Here is an 18,936-nt window from a genome sequence, read left to right on the forward strand (position 1 = left end):
CTCTATATCACTAAAGGAGGACATCTTCTATCTAGTTGCACAAGCTGGGTAGCTAAGAATCATCCCTTACTTCCCCTTCTCTCTGCTTCCTTTCCCACCAAATTCACCTTTAAAATATCCCGCAAACCACGTTATCTCTCCTGAAGTGGAGAGTTTCTGACACCCCTTCCCAATTCAAGGTACTAGTCCCTGTTCCCTAGACCACTGCAGTACTTTCTAAATGGTTTTCCAACATCCACCATAGCTACCTTTGCTCTATCCTCACTGTAGGGGTTACATTTCAAAAATCAAATCTGATTATGTCAGCATGATGAAAAACTTGTCATGGCTTCTGGTTTCTCTTAAGATAAGGCTTTAATATTTTTTCTACAGTCTATGGGGTCATATAGGATTTGGCTCTTTTCAGCCCCCTCTTATACTATTCTTCTACCAAGTACCTTGAAATTAATTCATTTTATTGGATACACAATTATTCTTTTTGCATATCTGTTGCCTTTATCTGAACCACATTTTATCCAAATTCGATCTACTTAAATCCTTTTTATCCACCACATATCTGGTAATTTTTACAGGAAAGAATTCCTGATTCCCTTCCCAGGAAAAGTTTTGTGATATACTTTTAAAGATAAAGAGACAATGTCTCGTTTCTCAGGACACCTACAAATCCTCATACTAGTCATTTTGGTGTGTAGTTTATTACTGCCCATCTCCCTACTAGACTATAATCTTCGTGAAATCAGAGACCCAGTCTGTGTTGATTACCCTTGCATAATGGCCAGACATCACCCTTCTCTTGAAATAAGACATGAAGCCAACTTAAATTAAAAAAAAAAAAAAAAGAAAGAAAAAGAACTCTTATAACTGAAAAGCTCAGGGATTCAAGTGGCAGGTTCAGGTTAGTCAGGATCAAGGCACCCAAATGGTGCTTTCTCCTCATCTCTTGGCTCTGCATTTTTCCCATCTGCACTTTTTCTCAAGAAATCCCTTGCCATGTTTCAGAAAGATGGCTAGCAGCAGTCTAGGTTTAAGCTCTATCACCTCGGCTATCCTAACAAAAGATGCTTTTCTTTTCTAATAGTTTCAGAGAAAAAGTTCCTTGCCTAATAGTCAATGATATGTATTGGTTCACATCCATATCACTGAACCAATTTCTGTGGCCAGGAATGCTTAACTGCCTCCAGATCCACAGGACAAAATTAGGCCCACTCAGCCAATATGGTGCCACTTCACTCCAGCCTGGGCGACAGAGGGAGACTCCACTGAAAAAAAAAAAAAAAAAAAAGAATATTAGGCCCACTCAATCCACATGGACCAGGGTTTCAGGAAAGGAGGCTCTCCAAAGCAAAATGAAAGGAAATGAGTGTTTAATAGAAAATGCACCAGCAACTCTTCAGTCCCTCCCATGCAGTGTCTATCATATAACTTTTGCTTAATAAATATTAGCTGAATGAATAAAGCAAATCAAGCACAGTTGCTGTCATGAGAGCAAGTGATGAAAAGAAAGAGGATAATGGAGCTGCTTGATTGGATGAATGAACTTGGTCTTGAATCCCATTTCTATCATTTATCATCTGGGCAACAGGCAAGTTACTTAAACACTATAGGTAAGTTACTTAAACACCTTGATCTTCAGTTTTTTTTCACCTATTGAATTGTGATACTAATCCCTAACAACCAGGGATTCTGTGAGACACATGTATTAACAAATATAAAGCATCTGTATTTGGGTTGGCAGAGAACAAGCCCACAAAAGTTTTTCATTCTTTCCTTTTTCCTTCTACTTCCCAACTTCGGCACTGCCTATGAGTCAATTCTTCCCTCTTTGTGTTTTGAAGTGGGAGCTATAGTTGTTTGGATTCTGAAACACTATTTCCCCAATGTTTTTCTATGGAAATCTGAACACCTGCCAATCAGACAGGTAAAACGAGAGAGAGAGGGAGAGACAGAAAGAGACAGTGAGAGACAGAGAGAGAAAGGAGAGGGAAGAGGACTGAATTTGAGGAAAAAAAGGGGAAATCACAGTTATGAGTCAGGTGAGGTTGATAGATATACCACATGCTCTCCTTTCTACCCTACCCAGAGGAAGCTTGAGCCGATAATATCCTTTCTATTCAACTCACACCTGGTTCTCAGGGATCTGCAGCTCAGTTAGCACAATGAACTTGGCTGTATTGTTCTGTGCTATTTCCTCCTGCCCTAGCCTGAAACCGCATTTCAATCAATTGCTAATGTCAGCGTGGGAGTCATAATCCTAGTTTAGAGCTGCTGCAAGTTACCACATCTCCATGGGTCAGAAAAGGAGTTTGACTGTTGAAGGGAGTATACCTGAGAGACACAAAGCTTTCTGTTTCCTCCCAGGCAATGAGCTACAGCAAGATCCAACCCAATCAGTCTCATAAAATACCTTCCTTCTTGCCAGGGAAGAAGTTAACTCTGCAGCTAGGACCTCTGCCAGGTTATCAAGATATCTGGAAATTAATGTACCCCCAATTCTTGTAACCTTTCTTTACATAGCAATCTAGCCTAACATCCACACCTTACAGAGGTATGTCTAAAACTGAAGTGGCTTTTTTAAATTTGAATTTTGAGGCTGCATGAAGCATGGAATGTGTATTTCCATGCCACGTTATCGAACATGTCATCATGAAAATAGTTAGTGGTATGATAAAGAGCTCCAAGGAGAACTCTGAATGATGTTTGGAGACAGTACAAATGAAGATCTAATTCCCAAGTGGCATGGCATTACCATCTCCATGAGATGTGTCAAAGTGCATCAGCATTTTCAGTGTGATATTATGTGCTTGTTAGTTTCAGCTTTATCCCTAGTGATAGTCAATTACCCTAAGAAAAAATGCAGATCCCATGGGTGCTCGGTTGGCACTAATCACAGAGTTCCAGACTGCAGGGGCAGCTGCCACAAGCTCGTTTCTTACCTCTATCTTGATCGTGGCTTTTCTAGTTAGTAAACTGAATGTGAGAAATACTGGTGAAAACAAGTGGCTTGTTGATGAGCAAGGTGAATGCCAGAAAGGGGCAAAACTAGAGACTATAGATACATTAGAGTCATTCCCAATCATACATGAACAGGGAATTTGAATTCATTGAGTGTAAATAGAGGGCTCAGTTGCTAAGTGATGCTGTGTCCAGCCATTAGTCTTAGAGGATACCTGAGCCCAATTCCAGAAAGAAAAGATCTCTGGAATGTTATGTCTCCCTGAAATGAACTAACAAGCAAGTAGTGGTCAGGGCACCTACAAGAACAGAGAGCTGGAATGTCATCAAATTTATAGACAAGTTTTATGAACTGCTTTTATAAATTAATATCCACATGTGTGATGGAATTTGGTTTAAGGCCTGGTTTTATTATAGCTTGGCAGTGAAGTTGTGGGAGAGTAACTAACTCTCACTTACCTTAAACTCCTTAGTGGCTGCCACCATCTACCCAAATAACCGAAAGTAGGGCATAATTAATTTAGTTCAGTTAATAACACATGGTTTTTAGGAAATGTGTGCCATTTTTATTTTTCACCCATCTTCACTTGATTGAGTCAGCTATTCCTGAGTCTTAGAATATTAATTCAGTAGTAGTTGGCCTAGACATTATAACTATTAGGATGATAATTATAATATGAACATCAACTGATGTTTGTACAAAAGCCATCAAGATCACAAAATACTTTGTCCACATTCATGAACCCATACAATAAAGAGAGCTGAAGTCAATCACTAGTGGACATATTTGTTCTCCTTACAGCACACAATGTTCTGGTGTTAAGGAGAATATTTTTCATTTGGCAAAACATTGGTCTAGGTGGATAGAGTACAAGGAGAAGCAAGGCCAGGTATGCAGGGCTTTTTCAAGCCTTTGCTGGCTCCACATTTGTTAACATCTCATTGTCCAAAGCAAGGCATGTGGCTGGGCCAGGAGTCACATCAAGATGGCTTTACACAGTCACATTTGCTGGCTAGATAGAGTCAGGGCAACCTTGCAGCCATAGAAGGTGTGGTCCCAATGTGGAAATAGCCTGGGCCTTGAGTTGCCATGGGCAGGAGAGACGCCCAGGGGTGCTGTCCAAACTGCATCACACTGTGAAGTGAGCAAAAAGTATTCTCTTACTGTAGTAAGTCCTAGACACTCATTTTTTATTGTCGTGGTTGTTGTTTTTTTTTTTTGCCTGTTTTTCTTAACCCCAGCCTAGTTAAGCCTGTTTTGACAAATACAGAAACTGTAAAATTTCCCTCTTGAATATCTCTTCGAGATTGTGACAGAGCTTTGTGGTATAGTTGCTGGTTTCTAATTGTGTCTGTTTGTTTCGAGTTATGCTTTTGCTCAGTAAATTGATATATTGTAGCATAAAATCGTAAGATTTATAATAAAAAGGTGTGTGTTTGAGTCTTAGGTCTGCTACTTCATAAGCTTTGTGATGCTGGATAGTTATTTTGCCTCTCTAAGAAATGTCTTTTTCTAGAAAGTTGAGCCAATAACACCTACTTTACCATGGTTACTATAAGGCCATGAAAAGCATAGGTGAAAATAGCTGTTAATTTTTCTCTTTGATGGTAAAGTACCTTGAAAAGAGTAATTCTTAGTAGTCAGTTGGCAGTTGCAAAATATAATGGTTAATAAATACTGAGTTTTTACAATTCTAGGAATACATCCCTTATATTTGGTCAATTCGAGTGTACTGGACTTGAGTAACAATTTTATACCCAGGATTCCAACTTCTGTGTTTCCCAGATATAGGAGAAATTCCTGCAGTAAGTGCTTGTCCCATATAAGCAAAGGCCAAAGGCTTCCTTCAGTGGGGTCACAGGTGCTTTCATATTGAGACCAATTTCTACATTATCCCCATCCCATCACCAACTTCCTCTGCATGCCCATGCCAAACCTCCCAGGGGTCTCAGGTCTGTTGAACTTCCCTCAGACTGGAATATTTCCACTTCCTTACCAGGCCACCGGTCTCTGCTCCTCCTGGGATGGCAAGCTACTCCCTAATACTGAAGACACAGGCTTCCAACCTTGCATTTTTGAGAAAGCCTCAGCTGTCTCTCCTCCCACCCTCCAGGCAGACTTACTCATTCTCTTACTGGGCTGGAACAGGGCCTTATGCATTCTTCTTATAATACTTCATTGATTTTGTTTACGTATCTGTCTCCTCAACAAGATGCTGAGCTCTTGGAAACAAGGCTGTGTTATTCATCTCCACCCTCAGCACCTAGGGATGTTAACAAAAGCATATGGGTACCCAGAGAAACTTCCTTGAGTGTCATATCATGTATTAGGAAAATTGGGAGCTTAGATTTACTATAAGTAAACCATCTCTTCTGTGAGGGTTTTTGAAGTGTATTTGAAATTCTAATTTTACTACAAGATAAAGAAAGTATATTTGCCTAAGAACTTAATAAAAATGCAGAGTTGAGATTTCCTACCTCAGATCTAAGGAATTTTTGCACCTTTGAAACAGATGCCCAGTCACCTGTATTTCCAGAAACTTCCCCAACCAACTCTGATGCACCTCAAAGTTTGAGAACCATTGCATTAGGCCAATCTGACTTATAAATTGCTGGTTCCAATTGCTTCAAATGTTTCCTGTTGTGAAAAGGAGCAGAAACAAAGTGCCCGTTCAGAGAGCTGGCTGCCCTCTCCCCACCTGGTCTCAGGTGCCTGAGTTCTCCCTGGAGAGTTCATGTCGCCTTCCTTATCGCTCAGAAGCCTTTGATCAGGAGCTTCTTCATTCTGGCTCATTCTTTACTTCAAAGCTGGGAAACTCGATCTGCTCCCCTCTCTTCCCTCCACCCAGGGCCCAGCCAGCCCCACAGAAGACTGGGCAGACCGGCTTCTCCTAGAGGCTAGAGGAAAATCCTTTGTGTGGCACTCCTGTCTCATTATCCCCCAACACAATTGGTGCCACAGAGAAATGAGAAGAGGAAATAAAACCTTGTTCTAAGCCTGCCACCATGGATGTGAAATAACCACACTTAGGGTGCAGGTTTAGGAACAGTTTTGCAGTGTTCCATCTCCTAATCCCTGAGGCAAGTCTTCCTGGGTTAAACAGCAAGGGTGCTTTATAGAATCCAGTCACTTGGAGGTTCCAGAATGAATCTCCTTTTATCTGAGCATTAAAATTAGTTCTCAAAGGGAAAGTTTACAAGGGAAGATGATAAATGATTTAGCTTTGTGAATATGGGAAGAGTGATAGTCCAGTTTCTTTGATGAATTATTTCACTTCAGAAGACTGGCATGTGCTAAGGTAAGATGCTATTTTAAATCCAGTTTAACAACCCACAAGCTTCACATTTCCACTTCCCCAAATGCCCAAGGGATGACCCAAACTTTGCTTTTAAATAAGTACAAGTAAATCAGGAGGGTCATTTTAAAAACAGTTTCATTGAGCTATAATTCACATATCAGAAAATTTACCCATGGAAAGCATGCACTTCAATGGTTTTTGGTGTGTTCACAATGTTAAGCCATTATCACTACAATCTAAGTTTAGAATGTCCTCATCATCTCAGGAAAAAACCCTGTACCCATTAGCAGTCACTTTTCTACTTCTTCCCCCTGCACAGCCCTGGGAAACAGTATTCTACCTTCTGTCTCTATAGGTTTGCCTATTTGGGGCATTTTCTATAAATGGAGTCATACAATATGTGGCCTTTTGTGACTGGCTTCTTTCAATTATGAGAATATTTTCAAGATATTAAAATAATGCTGCTATGAATGTTAATATACATGCTTTTCTGTGTATAAGTTTTATTTTTAATACTAAGAATGGAATTACTGCATCATACAGTAACTCTATAATTAACATTTTGAGGAGCTGGCAAACAGTTTCTGAAATGGCTGCACCATTTTATATTTCACTAGCTGTGGATGAGTGTTCTAATTTCTTTTTATTCCATTGTTTTAATTATAACCATTCTAGTGAATATACATTGGTATCTCATGGTAGTTTTGATTTGTATTTATTTCACTAAAAGTTAATGATGCTAAGTATCCATCATGTCCTTATTGTCTTTTTTGAAGAAATGTCTATTCAAATACTTTGTTTATTTTTAAGTTGGATTACTTATATTTTCATTACCAAATGTAAGCATTTTAAAATCTATTTTGTAAATAGTCTCCTTCTCAAATATATGATTGTCAAATATTTTCTCCAAGACTGGATTGTTGTTTTGTTTTCTTGATGATGTGGTTTAAGGATGAATGTTTTAAATTTTCCTTAAGTCTAATACATCCATTTTTTTATTTTATGCTTTTGGTGTCAGATTTAAGAAAGCATTGCTTAATTCAGAGTGACAAAATTTTACTTCTGTTTTATTCTAAGAGTTTTAACATTTTAACTCCTAAACTTAATTCTATGATCTACTTTACTTTTTGAGTATGATGTGAGGTAGGGGTCTGAAGTAATTATTTTGCACAGTGCCCCAGCTTAATTTAATTAAAAGAATTAAATTTTCTTGACAATCTTGTTGAAAATTAGTTGACTGTAAATTTGAGAGTTTATTTTTGGACTACTAATTTTACTCTATTAATCTATATGTCTATTGTTATATTAGTATTACTTGGTCTTTATTACTGCAACTTTGTAGGAAGACTTGAAATTAGGAAGTGTGAGTCTTCCAATCTTTTCCTTCTTTTCAAGATTGTTTCTCCTATTCCGGATACTTTGCAATTCCATATGAATTTTAGGGTCAGCTTGTCAAATTATTCTTAAAAGACAACTAGGGTTCTGATAGAGTTTGCATTGGATCTTTGGATCAATTTGGAGAGTATTGCCATATTAACGATATTGTCTTTCAACCCTTGAACATAGGGTGTCTTTCCATTAACTTAAATCTTTAATGGTTTTCAACAATGTTTTAGATTTTGTATGTACAAGTCTAGAATTCATTTTGTTAAATTTATTTGTATTTTAATATTTTTTAAAAATTGTTTTATTTTCATGATTTCATTTCTAAATTGTTCATTGGTATTGCATAGAAAAGTAATTTTTATATTAATATTGTATCATACATCCTTGCTTAACTCATACATTAGTTACAATAATTTTTGGTGGGTTTCTTAGGATTTTCCATATGCAAAATCATGACACACAAAAATAGAGAGTTTTACTTTCCTTTCCAATCAGGATGTCTTTAATTTCCTTTTCTTGCCTAATTGTCTTTCTTACATATCCAGTGAAACATAGACTAGAAGTGGTGAGAGTAGACATCCTTGTCTTATTTCTCATCTTAGGGAAAAAGCATTCAGTCTTTCACTATTCAATATTATATTAACCATGGGTTGTTCACAGATGCCTGATATGATTTGGCTCTGTGTCCCTACCAAAATGTCATCTTGATTGTAATTCCTATGTGTTGAGGGAGGGACCTGGTGGTGGGAGGCAATTGGATCATGGGAGCTGTTTTCCCCATGCTGTTCTCATGATGGTGAGTTCTCATGACATCTGATGATTTAAAAGTGGCATTTCTTCCCCACCTCCTGCTGCCATGTAAGACGTGCTTTTCTTCCTCTTGCACCATGATTGTAGGTTTCCTGAGGCCTCTCCAGTCATGTGGAACTGTGAGTCACTTAAACCTCTTTTCTTTATTAATTACCCAATCTCAGGTATTTCTTTATAGCAGTGTGAGAATGGACTAATACAATTCCCTTTATCAAACTGACAGAGTTCTCTTCTATTCCTAGTTTACTAAGTTTTTCAAAAAAAATTGTGATGAGAGGGTGTTGGATATTATCAATTTTTTCTTCCTCTATTTGAGATGATTCTGTGGTTTTTGCCCATTATTTTATTAATATTGTGTATTATATTGTTTTATTTTGAAATACTAAACCAAACTTGTATTCCTGAGTTAAATCTAATTTCTTATGATATAGTCTTTTTTAATGCTGCTGGATCTAGTTGACTTATAAGTTTATGAAGATTTTTATGTGTCTATTCAAAATAGATATTGGTCTGTAGTTTTCTTATGCTATCTTTGTCTAGTTTGGGTATCCTTGTAATAGTGGCATTAATGGATAAATTAGAAAGTGTTTGTTCTCTATCTCCTATCTTATGGGAAGTTTTTGAAGGATTGGTGCTAATTATTTAATGTTTGATAGAATTAACCAATGAAGTTATCCAGACCCGGATTTTCTTTGTGGGAACATTCCAAATTACTAACACAATTTCTTTACTCTTTATAAGGTATACCAACAAGTAAAGTATATCGATATATATTATTTATTTTCTCTTTAGTAAATTTTTGTAGTGTGTGTCTGTCTGGAAAACTGTTCATTTCGTCTGTTACCTAGTTTGTTGACACACAGTTGTCCACAGTATTCCCTTATAATCATTGTTTTTGTGAGGTCTGTAGTGATGTTCCCGCTTTCATTCTGATTTTAGTAGCTTGAGTCTTTTTCTTCCTTGTCAGTATAGCTAAAGGAATATGAATTTTGTTATTTTCAAAAAACAAAAAGCAAAAAAAAAAAAAAAAACCACAACTTTGATTTTGTTGGCTTTTTCTATTTCATTTATTTTCTTAAGCTTTACTATTCTCTCTCTTTTACCTGCTTTGGGTATAGTTTGCTCTTTCTTTCTAGTTTCTTAAGGTAGAAGCTTATATGACTGATTTGAGCTATTTCTTTTTTAAAAAAAAATAAGTTCTTATAGCTATATATGCATTCCTGAGCACTGTGTTAGTTGTATGCCATACATTTTGTACATTGTGCTTTCATTTTCATTCACCTCAAAGTATTTTCTAATTTTCCTGTAATTTCTTCTTTGACCTATCGAATTGATTTTTTTAAACACGTTTTGTCTAGTTTCCAAATGTTTGTAAACTTCTCAAATTTCTTTCTCTTATTGGCTTTTAATTTTATTCCAGTTTGGTCAGAAAACATACTTCATATAATTTCACTTCTTTTGAATTTACTGAGACTTGTTTTATAGCCTAACAAATGGTCTCTCCTGCTGATGGGCCCATGTACCCCTGAAAGGAATGTGTATTGTGCTGTTGATCTATCTTAGAAGTAATCAGAATATCTGGGACCCTTACAAATCTTTGTTTAACAAACTCTCCAGGTTATTCTGATTCATGCTCCAGTTTGAGAACTACTGATTTCCAATGGGTACCTCTCTGCCTTGCCCATGTTTTTCTCAGATGTAATTAATCAGGAATTTCACATGCAGGTTGTCTGGAATTCATTGCTGTTCTCTGACCCTGGTACACAGTGAGTCCTCCAACTACATATTTCTCCAACCCCGCAGTGTTGGTCTAATTTGGATTATTAAGCTTAAACCTTTATTTGCCACTTAGCATTCTGTTCCTTGTAGGACCAGGAGGCCTTTTGATCAGGCTCCTTGTCTAAGGTTCCGATGCAATGCTTAGTTCTTTCAAGCCCTTTCTTGCAATCCTGGAATCTACTTCTTTATTCCCAGGAAATAGATGGGCTTGACTCTGAATCAAGTGATTATTTAGAATCTTAACAGTGGTTCTTCCCCCATCCCTTGAATCACCACCATTATTCCCATTTGCTTGGGACCTCTGTTGGCCTTATCCCACTCTCAAGAATGATTCTTTTTAGATTTTGTCACTTACAAAAATAAGTTTCCATTATATCATGCCTCTTTCTTTACAGTTCTTTGTACTCTTTATCGGGACTATCATCTAGGTACTTTAGCAGTGCCCTCCATACCTGTGCCAGTACCTTCCAGCTCCTTGGGGCTCTCTTTTCTCACTATGACTCAACAAGTGAGGTTAAGTTTCACTACAATGTTTTATAATCAAACTTGACCTAGATTATTTGGTTTAATTCTGAATGCCATACTTAACTAGAGATGTTCAGTGAAATAAAGATAAATTGCATTTTCCTAAAACTGGAAACTATGTCATTAGAGAAGTTGGTTTTATGGGAGAGCATCCTCCCTTTAGATGCACTCATGTAGCAGACACTTCAGATTCCCCACACAGATCCATTTATCAGGCCTGAACACTCATCTCCCTAGTGCTGCAATAGGCTCACCATTGATCCCTCTCCAAGTACTTATCATCTACTGAAAGGATCTAACTATGCCCCCAGGGAATGTTACCCTTTCCTCTGAGGGCAGTTTGCAGCATATGACCGTCAGCTCCTTTGCCTCAAGGTAAGACAGTTCTGCTTGCTCTTCATGCCCCACATCTCCGCGTGGGATCAGGCAGAAGCCAGACTACAGCTGAGACCACATTCTTGCTTAGCTTTTTCTTTTACCCTAGTCTCCCTTAATAAACCACCTGCACATGAATCTCTTTCTCAGGCTCTGCTTCTGGAGGACCTAACCTAAGACAACCCAAGACCTCCTACTTAAGCAAATTAGTGTTACTTGTGATCACCATTTTCTATTATCTATGCGAGGGTCTTTGAGCTCCTTCAAATCCACATATTTGTAAGAAATATCTGAAAATTAGCTCTTTATTTCCTCTTTATTTAAATATCAATCTTATTGGATTTTTTTTTTGAGAGAGTCTTGCTTTGTCACCCAGGCTAGAGTGCAATGGGGTGATCTTGACTCACTGCAACCTCACCCCCTGGGTTCAAATGATCCTCCTGCCTCAGCTTCCAGAGTAGCTGGGATTACAGGTGCCCACCACCACGCCCAGCTAATTTTTGTATTTTTAGTAGAGACATGGTTTCACCATGTTGGCCAGACTTGTCTCAAACTGCTGACCTCAAGCAATCCATCAATCATATTGGATTTTAATATTTCTGTAACAGAAGAAAGAAAAATCTAAAAACCTATCCCCCACTGCCCCATGTGAGGTAATAAAATTTTGGTTAGATGTCTCCATACATCCATAAAGTAATGGAGATTTAATTGTTTGTCATTGTGAGCCTATAATTTTTTCCGTGAGTTAAATAATGAAGGGCATCAGAAGACCGCATTTACTTTCATTTGGTGTACAGAGCTTACACTGGTCAGGGTCTCACGGAAAATGATTTTGTTGGGAGCCCCATTGCTGGGTGAACCTCACCAGCTTGAGTCCAGATCTGCTTAAGCAATTGGGAAATTCCTTCTTCAAGCAGAAGGCAGGGTCAGGGAGGATAATACCAAAGCATTGCCCAGCATTGTATTTTCTATAGCAGGCTCTGCCTTTGAGGTCTGTAATTTTAATCTTACTGACAAGAGGAAATATGAAAGTATGGTCTTGATCAAGGAGGGAAAGTATTCTTAATTCTATGAGTCCTTAGAAAGCTCTAGGATTCTGGAGAATAAATGAGCCAAGGAAGTCAGAGAGTTAACTCCAAATATCTGAAGGTTAGTCATATCAAAATAGTAAATTATTTCAGCATTGTTTCCAATAGAATAGAATTAAAAATAACAGTTGGAAGAAACAAAATTGTGTACAGGTTACAGTGAGAGAAATGCACAAATGAGGGGCATTTAAATCAACTTGAAAAGCAGATGTAGAGAAAGTGACATGGGCTGAGTGTTGACAGATGAGTAGGATTTCACAAGGGAAAGAATATACCAGGAATAGGCATGTGTGAAGACACCAAACCAGACATCCCACATCACACGATGGATGCTACGAGTCATTCAGTGTGGCTGGATATGAGATATGTGGTAGGGGGTGGAGAAGAGGACAGAGTCTGGAAAGAAAGCAGAAATGGAACATTTTGGGCCTCTTATGTTGATCTAGAATTTGAATTTCCTCCAGAAAGTATATGTGAATTTAATGGAGGGTGTTAAAAAGAGAAATAAAATAATTAGGATTTTTGTTTTTTACTTACTCAAGTACTAGCAAAAAAGACAGACCAGGCGAGGAGATGAATGGAGTGAGAAGAAAGCCCAGGGGAATGAGAAACTAATGAGGACCTAAATGCAGGCGATGGAGGTAGGTATGGGACAAGAGAAATTAATGAGGTGAAATCTACCGAGAACTGATTGGCTGAAAAGATGACTGAGAAAGAAGAGTCCAGGATGATATGCAGTTATTGAGAAAGAGAAAGAGAGAATATAGGGGAAGACAGAAGCAAAAAGGTGCTGGGAGAAAAGGAAAATAGATTAAGGGAACAAGAAAAGAAGACACACTTTTTGAGGACTGTTTCTGCAGGTTTTAGGGACCTCACCTTATGAATAATTGAGCTGTGGTAGAATTAAGGGCTGAGGACAACCCTCTAGAACAATATTGTCCAATGGAAACACAATGTGACTATATATATATATATATATATATATTTAAACTTTTTAGTAGCTACATTTTTGAAATGTAAGAAGAAACAGAAAAAACTAATTTAATAATATACTTAACTCGGTATACTCAAAATACCATTACAACATGTTATCAATGGAAAATATTGATGACATATTTCATTCTTTTTTGTACTAAGTATTCTAAACCTGTTACATAATTTATGATTACAGCACATATCTATTCAGATACTAACTTTTTATCAATACTACTTGGTCTGTATTTACACATCATAAAGTATACGGTTGAAAAGATAGATCCGCATATCCAAGTGGTTTTAAACATAAAAGTTTTCTGATAATAGAATCAAGTATTATTTTAAAATTTAAATTAAATTTAAATTAAATGTAAAACATATTCCTTTATCTCACTAGCCACATTTATAGCAGTCAATAGTTACATGTGAGGCAGTGGCTACCATACTGGACATACAGCTCTAAAATCTTATTACTTAAAGTGGAACCTGAACACCACAGCATGAGTATCCTCTGGAAGTTAGTGAGTCAATTTAGAATCTCAGGTCCACCCCAAAATCGACTGAATCACTTTCATTATTTTAGCAAGATCCTCAGGTGATCTGTGTGCACACTAAAGTTCAAAGTTCAAGATGCATCAAGAAGACAGAAAAGATCACATGAAGACTTCAGGGACACTGAGGCACAGTATAATGAGGTGACTTAGCCAATACTTCGCAATGAGAGCACTGGAAGATCATAGAATCTAGAAACTTAGAGTTTGTTTCTTGTCTGAACACCCATATGGTACTGATTCACTTAGTCCAAACTTATTTTTCATCTTGGCATTCACATTCATAAATCCAGTATCACACAGGAGAACCCATTAGCTTAAGGATATACAGCATTCAGATAGACATTATGAAGCAGAAAATATGTGAAAGGGTCCCTCAAAAGATGATTTCTGAACTCTGTTTAATGAAAACCACAATTGGTTCTATGGGGGCAAAACCAGAGTTTATGATTGGTCCTCTAACATACAGAGGATTTAATTACTCCCATCATGACCCTGTTTTAATTTACTCTTGTTCTCTGAATCCTTCTGTCTTTTAATTGCAGGTCAGGACAAAGGGATATCTTTAACAACACCAGGAGAGAGAAAACTGGATAGACAAGAATGCAGGGTGGCTTTTGTATTGAGCCTGCTTGTGCTTATGAACTGTGATGAATGACAGATGCAATTGCATGCTGAAAACCGGGTTGAGTGATCCAGGCTCAGTTATCTGTCTGAATACCTATAATTATAGAACTTTAGGTACTTAATTTATTATGAGAGGTGGTGAGTTTACAAAACTCTCCATGGGCACAAATTAAAATAGTTCAATAATTTTAAGAAACGCAAAATTATCCAAAGCCATTTATAATTCATATTCAATATTAGCATAATCAATGTTTAATTTTTTCATCTAAATAACAAAATATTTTGAAATTTGGAATCCACAGAGATACAGAAAAGCTGGTAGACTGTGCTTTTCCCACGAGCTATGTCTTTACCACCCACATTGTCCAAGTTGTAGCCATTCAATAAATTCAAATATTACAAAACTGTCGAATCCACCATTTTTACATTCAAGTGATCAGAAGCTTCCAAACATCATCTGAATTTGGTTTTCTGGCATAATAGCTATTATAATTAATAAGCTTATTTACATGATCATTATAAATTGTCACAGAATCGCAAATCTGCCGAGAGATTGAAAGATGTGATTTAGATAGTATTGAAACCCTAGGGAGTAGCTGATGTAGAATAATACAATGACTCATTGGAAAGTTAAACTGAGTACTACTCCATATAACTTCCAACATTCTCTCCCTCAATTTCAATTCTGAGCTCAGAGATCTGTATCATTGTCTGATGAAGCTTATCTAAGCCAAATTTCAGCTAAAGATCCTTTGTTGAAGCCATCTCTGCCCCTCTCGATCTCCTGAAATAAACATAGAAATAATAATGATGATGATGATAATATTCTAGAAAACTAGAAAACTACAAACCTTCGAAGAAGTTAGTAAGCAGCAAAATCTCAGACCACGGTTTATGAAAGAAGGGTTGAAAAGTTCAATGAAAAAGAAATCTGGTTTAGAAAAAAAACCAAGAGTTGAAAAATAGATCTACACAAAATGGTTCCCTAAAAGTGGCACCTCCGGACAGAAAGTCCATACTAAAGCCCCCTCTACTGTAAGAAGCAGCAAGATTTGTTGCATCTTGAGCCACATCTTTTAGTGTGAAGTGGCAGAGAAGGTGTGTAGAAAGAAAGACACGTACATGTAAAAAACAAACTACTACCACCAATCACAAATGCAATTGTATGGCAAGATGGAGGAGGAAAAGTGAGTGACCGAGAGCTCTGCAATGACATGAAAAGGAATAGTCTTGAAATCACTATACACATACACATACACAGACACAAACACACACACACACTTAAAGATGTTCTTGTTTTGTTTTTGGCTGGAGTGCAGTGGCACTGTTATAATTCACTGCAGCCTTGAACTTCTATGCTCAAGCTGTCTTACCACCTCAGCCTTCTGAGTAAGTGGTACTACAGGCATGCACTACCATGCTAGGCTATTTGTGTATGTGTTTGTGTGTATGTGTAGAGACCGGGTCTCACTATGTTGCCTAGGCTGGTCTCAAACTCCTGGACCCAAGTGAAGCAATCCTCCTGCCTCAGTCTCCCAAAGCCCTGGGATTACAGATGTGAGCCACCATGCCCAGCCAAGAATGATAATTTTAAGGACTTATGGATACTTGATGCCCCCAAGTGCTGAAGAAGTAAGTGTAAATATTTCCTAAGTATTTCCACAGGGAAATTTTCAATATTTATTCTCTCTCTCCATCTCTCTTTCACACACACACACATACAAACACACATACACACACCATCCCAATACACACACATATACACACCATCCTAAAGCACCCATGGGAACAATATCCTGTGAGAAAGAGATATCAAGACAGCTTTAGTGTCAGACCCACAAAGAAGGCAGAAGTTGGATTTACCAAATGTAAAATACAGAATGCGAAGTATTTGTATCTAAAGAAAGTAAAGACCAAATTTAAAACATGAGTGAAGCTTAAAAGCTTACATCAAAGTATCTGATAAATTTGAAAATGAACCACAGAGGATTCCAAGACATACCTAGAGTCTTCAAAGTACAACTGTAGAATAAAAAGAAAAGAATATGTATTTTAGAAGAAGTTAATTTAAATGCAGGTCACAAACAGAGAGCATCTTTCTCTATTTACAGCCTTGTTCTCCTGACTCTAAATTTAGTTCTTTTTTTGACTTTCAATAGTTGTACAATTACTAAAGTAACTACTTGGAGAATAAAAAATAAAAAAATTAACAAACAGAAATGAGGAGGTCAAATTGAGAGGAAGTATAAACAAATGTTTTATTTTTCATAGTGGAGTCTACAAAGGAGTATAGGAATAAATATAAAATACTGGAAAAAATTTGTAAATTTAAATCAACAGAATATGATAATGGTTTGCAGCGACAACTGGAAATGCAAAGAAGTTTTAATATTAGAAAAATATATTAGTATAATGTATTACATTATTAAGTGATTGAAGGAAAGAGGCCACCACAATAGCTGCTGGAAATATATTTAATAAGCTTTAATATCCATTTTAATAACAGCAAACTAGCAACTAGAGTGGTTCTTTTTCAACTTGATTAAAAATATAAATCTAAATTATAGAGCAAGTTCAATATATAACAGTGAAACACCAGAGGCATCCTCATTAAAATCAGGAACAGCAGAGAATGGCTGCTCAGTTATTTTTCCATTAACTATAGATGTTCCAGAACTTTCTTGGCCAAATTCTTCTCTATAGGCCTGAAACTTCTTGCAGTTCTACATATATTTGCTCATCTTTTTAATCTTTTATTGAAGATACTTGTAGGAATACGGAATGTTTTTCTGTTAAGTGTTATTTGAAAGTGAGTCACACCAAGATGTAATTTACTTGCAAATAACAAGTATCTTTCTCAGAAATATGAATTTCATATTATAAGTGAAATGTATAACGTTTACAAGCTCTTGTGTGGAAATTATCCCACATTTAATCTTGTTACTGAGAGAGAGAGAGAGAGAGGATGTCCATTAAACTCAAGGTAAAAATCAGATTTGTCCTAGATGGAAGCAAATAATTTAGTGTACAACAGTGTTATGGAAGTTGATAGAAGATTTTACAATCTACTCCTGGGTAAGAGCTAAAGAACAATTTTTTACTCACAGTCATAGCAATAGCCAGAATATTAGTATTTTTGCATGGTTTTTCTGAATCCCAGCTCCCACAGGGAGATACAAAGAGAGCCAGATGACATCCAAACAAACACTCAGTGTGCTGCATTATAGGAAGGGAGCCCTGAGCTTAGAGAGCCTGAATGTTTTATAGTGGACAAAGCCTCGCTTGCTCTTTCTTCCAGGAGACATTCTCTTTATTACACTGGACAGTGTGCCTGTGCTTTTGTCTAGAGGGAGACACTACCTCCCAAAGCTGTTCACTATACAAACAATCTTGAAGAGATAGTCCAGAGAAAAGGGCAGTCAGTGTCCTTGCTCACAAGGCATGCAGAAACACAAGAGACCAATAGAGAATTGTCTTCCCACAGTAATCAACTCTGATTGTCATTATATAGCTATCAGTATGACATTTTATTTGTTGTCAAGCTTTTACATTAGACCCTTATTTCCATGAAAGTATGAACATGTTTATTTTTTCCACTACTGCATGCATAATAAAGAACTCCTAGCTATAAATGGATAAGACTGCAGTGTGAATCAATAATTTTAAACAAATACAATTATCAATTATTTTAATTATGTCAACTCTTTTAAAATATGTATGTACGTATGTGTATATTTCATATAATCACAACCAAAATCTATACATCTCTGTATGTTTGACTCAAACTCAATAATTGAGAAGTACAAAATGAATTTTGGTTATAGTATGCATAAGCTCATGATTCATTTCACCTAAATGTATGAGTATGGAAAATGCAAACATAATTTTAATAATATAATATCAAACATATATTCATGGAACCAGTCTGGTATATCTCTCTGAAAAACTATGATATACAGCTGTGATATGACATAGAACAGCTCTTACAATCTACATGTCTAGAAATTCTGCCAAGTTTTCCTTGATACTTGACCATAACATTGGCAATTACATAACATTTCTGCACACCATTTCACAGATGCAGCATGAATCAAAAGCATTATTCTTTCCTGACATTGTTAGATGCAGCTTCAGAATCCTTCTGAACATTGTATTCCAGCTGGCCACCACCAATTGGTTGGACATGAAATGCAAATTGAACATACTTGCTCTCTTGACAAAAGTGTTTCTTTGATTCTCAAACTAAATGAAGTCCTCAAGATGTCTCAGTGCTACATGTCACTTTCAAAGTTGATGAGTGCACAATATTAGTTCCCTGGTTACTAGTAATAATATGTAAAATTAATTGTCTACCAGGACTGTTCTAAATATGGAATTCATTTTATACTCCAATAACATTATGAATGGGTACTTTAGTATTCCCATTCCAGAGATGAAGAAACAGGGACACGAGGATGTTGATTTGTCTGTCAAAGTCCACACAGCTAGAAAATAAAAGAAACAAAATTCTAATGCTGAAGCCTGGGGCAGTCATATTCTTAACCATTACCGAATACAAAAATTAGTGAA

This window comes from Macaca mulatta, chromosome 10 (assembly GCF_049350105.2).
Source record: "Macaca mulatta isolate MMU2019108-1 chromosome 10, T2T-MMU8v2.0, whole genome shotgun sequence".
In the NCBI taxonomy this organism is placed as follows: domain Eukaryota; kingdom Metazoa; phylum Chordata; class Mammalia; order Primates; family Cercopithecidae; genus Macaca; species Macaca mulatta.